Genomic DNA, 5767 nt, shown 5'->3' with positions numbered 1-5767 from the left:
TTTGCACATGGCCTATAGTAAATATTTGTACGAATAGTTGCGGTGGCAACATATCATATAATTACTAAAATTTAAATCATATTTCAAAAAATGTTAACCCATCCGATACAATAGAACCCTTTTTCTACTTTAGTGGATATCAGAGCACCTACACGTATATTTATATTATTTGAACAAGTAATATGATATAGTAATATTATATTTACGCTTTTGCTGCTGTGGTCAGAATCAGAGAGAACACATTTTCATACAAGTATAAAAAGCCCCTGTCTAGGCAGAACAATTAAATAGAGTGACAAAGATTTTTAGTAGAATTAAGTTCACAATATACTCCGAAATATCAATACGGACTTGCAGACTTTGGACTTTAAATTCCAATACTGATGCTTAGTTAAGTATTGAGTGCGAATATGCAACCACAGCGAATAAGAGAGTAGTAGAATAATTTATTGATGCAAAGTTGTTTCCAAAACCAATAAGGCCTTCTTTAAAAAGCAAGGAGGAGATTTTAGGAGATTTACACTGTACATTCAAATATTTAGTACATATATATAGTATGTCTGTGTAACAAGGGTTGCCCAGCCACCCATCTCGGAGCTGAGGAACGCTGAGGAAATTAAAGTGGTTTTGGCTTGTCTGTGCCCAATGGGTTGCTATTACTGGGGTTGCCTTCACTGGCCACTGGTGGGGGCAGATAAGAAGGGAACATGGCGGTTTTGTACGTCTGTATAACTTACTGTTACTGTGTGTGTGTGTGTGTGTGTGTGTGAGTGCGTGCTTATACAATATTTCGGAAATTACTTTGCACTGTTGGCGGTGGTTGTTGTGGTAGCATTGACACTGCTACCGAAGCACCCGCTGTACTTCGCATATGGCTTTGAATTCGGCTTTTACTTTGAAGTCTGCCTAGCGAAAAACACGTTTACCTATCGTGCGATATCCTGAACTCTGAGAGATGCGGTTGTTGCTGTTGCCGTTGCTGCTTCCTTTTACCGGCACTTGGCAAATTGACATTTTTATTTCGACCGCGCCCTGCTGTCAAAACATTCAAAATAAAAACCAGCGGGCTTGGCCTTTTCGGCTTTGTGTCCGAAAATGTAGGCCAGTTTGTTGCCTGGACAAGGTGCACGCCAAGCCTAAAAAGATGATGTCTTTCTGGTTTTCCTATTCTCCCTTCCATGCTATGGTTTTGCAATCCACAATCGCAGCGGGAAGCTGCGGCAACTGAAGCAACAAAAATTGGAATGAAAAATTTTGAAAAAGCAAGCTTCACTCCTTTTTGTCTGCCTCCAGTTTTCATTCTGACTGACAGTCTTTTGTCTTTCAGCCTTGTGTCTTCTACTACCTCTTTCGTTCATTTTCTTCGTTCACTTGCCTTTTTCCCTCCTTCCTCTCCTTGCTGCCGTTGCTGGTGTTGTAGGTTTTCTTGTTCCTCATCTTCTTTTTTGTTTATGTTGCTGGTGCTGTGCTTTTTATGTTGAGGCCATTTTAGCTACGTAAAAGTGTTGAATGAAAGCGTCTTGAGCCTATAATGGCTTCAGCCCTCACTCTCTATAGGGGTGTGTATGTGAGGGTGTGTGTATGACTGATATGTTTGTGTGTGCTGCTTGTTGGTATAAATAAGCGGCACAAGTGTGTATTACGTTCTGTTGGTTGTTTTTTTTTTTGCTCGGCACATTTGCGTAAGTTGACAAAAACATTTCCTGACTCTGCAGACGCTTCGACTCACAGAATATGCCAAGGCGTTAGTGGAAAGTGAAGTTGCACACATTGCTGATTGCTTGCGCCTTCACGTGCCCCCTTTCATGCCGCCTAATTTGTGCGTGGGGCATATTGGACATAAAGCTGTAAAGAACACAGACAATATAGAGTGCTATGCCGAGAAGAAGGGAAGAAATCTTTTAAGTGATGAAAACTGATGGTTAAATCGTTGATTAACCTAGAGTGGATTGCGTGAGTGCTGGTTCCAACAAATTTTAAAGCAGCTTTTAAAGCAAGTTACATTTTTTTCTTTAAGATTTTCAAACGGTTTGGGTCGCTAAATAATTACAAAAAGGCGGTTCACCCTTTGTATTGAAAATTGTTTGACAAAGCATTTGTTTGTGATGCTGCTGCTGTTGTTGTTGTGCAGTGTTCCATACAAGAGTCCAGCTTTTGTTCCTCAAATGTTATTATTTTTAATATTTTCTGTAACATTTTAATACATTTTTGTATCCTGTTTGTGTTTCTTGAATCAGAAGTGAATGCCCTTTCGCACATTTGCCGAAACCGCGAGTCCTATTCTTTTTCCGTTTTTATGGCGCTGGATGTAGATGCCCTTTCGCGAAGATCTTGTAAATGTGATGTTTTTCGCTCATCTGTTTTGATTTTGTATTTTTCTGACCAATAGATACGTTATTTGGTGGCATTTGTTTGTATTTGATTTTACAATTTTAATTAATTACGAATGTAACACTGAGTAAACAGAGTAAAAAGTGATTGGCAAACAAATGCAAAATGATCAGAAATAAGCCAGAAAACTATGCTCAATCGCTTTGAACAGTCGCCACGAAACTTCACAGGACTACCCGCGGGACTATTTTGAATATTGCCGCAAAATTTGATCAAAATCGATTGAGCGGTTTGGGAGTCTATAGGGAACACATATACATACAAACATACATACTGTAATTTTTATACCCTGTACCCGTTGGGTAAAAAGGGTATATTAGGTTTGTGCAAAGTATGTAACATGCAGAACGATGCATCTCCGACCCCGTAAAGTATATATATTCGATTCAGCATGATCAGCAAATCGACCTAGACATGTCCGTCCGTCCGTCCGTCTGGATGAACGCAAGGATCTCAGAAACTATAAAAGCTAGAATAACCAAAGCTGGCATCCAGATTATCCTAGGTCCAAGAAAGGACAAGTTTATTTTATTTTCTTGGAATTTCCCTACCCCCTTCCCGCGCTACAGAATATCGTCCATACCGCCCACTTTTCAAAAGTTACATTAAAAATCCTTGCACACATAATTCATACACAATAGTCTACTTTTGTTTCAAATTTAATCTAAATCGGTTAATTCTAAGAAAAGTTATTAGGGAACAAATTCTCTACGGTACAACCCCCACAAACTTCAGCAACAATTTCGCTCTTCTTCTTCCTCTTTTTATACCCTGTAAGCCTTGCACTCATAATTCATACACAATAGTCTACTTTTGTTACAAATTTCATCTCAGTGTAGGAAGTTTACCTGGGTACAGGGTATTTCACTGTCGGGCTTGCTCGACTGCAGCGTTCTCTCTTGTTATATATAGAAATTTCTTTTTAAAAAGAAGAGAAACGCCGCTTAACGATTCATCTAATCGTACTTGAAACTTTGGTGCTCTTCTTAATATCGAACAATCACACAGTTCCGTGTGAAAAAAAATAATGCCTAATAAATTGCTAAGGGAGTCAAATTCAAAAGAGTGTTAATAACATATTAGAAATATGCATATTTAAAATAATTTATAGTAATTGTAGTAGTATTTGAAATATTATGTATATATTCAGATACGATCATTTATGAAATCAAACTGTGCAGATGTCAGTAGATCTATCAATCCAATCAGTTTTGAGTTTTGGAAAGAGTTCTGCTGAACATCCTCATTTATACTAATATTATAAAGAGGATAGATTTGATTGTTTGTTTGTTTGTTTGAATTTAAAAGGCTCCGAATCTACTAGACCGATTTCATGGATTCTTTCACTGTTGGGAAGCTTCACTATCGACGGTTAACGTGGGCTATATTATATTTCAAAAAAGAATGGAATCCTTACTAAAACGTCAATAATCAAAAAAAGTGTATAAAAATAGATTAAAAAACGCCTGAATAGCATGCTGTTAGTTAATAATCAACCTAGAAACATTGTCACTTTAAATATTAAGGCAATATTATTCAAAAGCCCCCAGCCAAATAGAAGATTACAAATCGATCGACACCGTGATTAATATTGAAGACATTTAAATTAACTAACCCTTCTGAACTTCCGCCACATGAATTGACGGTAAAATTCGGAATTGCAATCAAGCTTTTGAGAAATTAAAGCCTTCCAAGCATGTGCAATGGGACGAGGCTGCTTATTAAGGAATTGCAGGACAATTTAAGTGTAACAACTATTATCAACGGCCAACAACTGGCCAACTAGCTCATATAACGACGATACCGAGGATATGGATGATCCCATTTGATCATTTAAATGGCTTCAATTTCCGGTTGACCTATCAGGGGTCCGAGCTCCTGAAAATCAATTTTTTTTGCTACCACAAAATAAAACATCAAATATTTTTTACAGAGAACCTCTGACCTAATAAAGGCTAACAAAAAATCTAAAAACGAACAAAATATTATTAAAATAATAATATCCAAAATAAGTTTCACGCCTTCTTAGTAACTCATAGCAAAAAGAAGGGTGTATATGTGTTAAGTGTATGTGTATTATAAAATGTATATTGAAAATTTTTGTAAAAATACCCGTGCAAAGCAGTTATATAGTTATATATCATTTAACAGGCATACTATATTTTGAATATAATAAGCAAATGCTTATTGTAAGGATTTAATATTTTATAAAAAGAAACGCCTTTTAAAAGAATGTTATTTTTAAACAACGTTCAATTATCTACAGTGTGTGCCATCTTTTATGTCGGTATGTAAATATTGAATTCCTTTGTCATTAGTGAAGCGATTGACATGAGTAGACCAGTGTTGAAAACCTCATTTCAAGAAATTGTACAGAACCAAATTAAATAAAAATATCTCATACTTGAAAATCGTTTGATTATTTTCAAGGATATTCAATATTTGCATACCGACATAAAAGATGGAGCACCCTGTATTGAGATTCATCTCAACAGCCGCGCTAACAAAAAACAATCTCGTTCAGTAGGAAAAGAAAAGAAAACTCGTGACAGAAAGCGAAAAAACGCCAACAAAAAAATGTAATGCTCGTTCGAATAGAATATGCTTGTGGCTAAAAAAAAACTATCAAAACAACCGCATAAATGGGAGAAAATAGTTTGTTGAATTCTTAAAGATAAATTTGCCATCATTTCATAAGCAAATTAGTTTTGCAGGCATTCAGAGAAAACTCCTTGGCTGGGCAAGCACCCATTGTTATTTACTGGAAGAACGTATTTGATTCTAACTAGTGGCCTTCTGCTTGACTGCTTCCCAGTCCCGGAGCAGAAATCCGTACAAGTTCTGCTGCAAAATAAAGTAAAGTTGTAAGGTTGTGCTTCTTGTGAAGAAGAAAAGGGAAGCCTTTCCATTTTATACGAATGTGTACATTTCTCAGATTATAGGAGTTAAGAAATAGAAGCATAAGAAACTTTTCATATGCCATTTATACAGCAAGAAAAGCAACAACAACAACCAAATCAAATTACCGAGGCAAATTTTCTAGTACTACAAGTATATAGTACATTTTGTATTTTTCGGGTTTCGTTGCTGTCTGCCTCTTCATTCAATTTTTTTCTTTCGTTTTCTTTTTTGTACAATTTTTGTTTGCTGCATATTTTTGCGTATAATTTTACAACGTCATTCAAATTCAAACAACATCAATAAAAACTTCAAAGTCTTTGCTTTTTTGTTGGCAATATCTGCGATGGCCTTTTCTTTATCCCATTTCGAATATTTTTGCGTGCGCTGAGCTGCTGTTTGTAAATGAAATGATGCAAAGTCGAGTCAAATCGAGCCGAATCGAGTCGAGGCGAGGCGAGGCGAGTCGAGTCCTCGT

The sequence above is a fragment of the Scaptodrosophila lebanonensis genome, unplaced genomic scaffold, assembly GCF_003285725.1.
Source record: "Scaptodrosophila lebanonensis strain 11010-0011.00,11010-0021.00 unplaced genomic scaffold, SlebRS2 tig00000072-arrow-pilon, whole genome shotgun sequence".
In the NCBI taxonomy this organism is placed as follows: domain Eukaryota; kingdom Metazoa; phylum Arthropoda; class Insecta; order Diptera; family Drosophilidae; genus Scaptodrosophila; species Scaptodrosophila lebanonensis.
The sequence above is the reverse complement of the archived record's forward strand: the minus strand, read 5'-3'. Positions refer to the sequence as shown.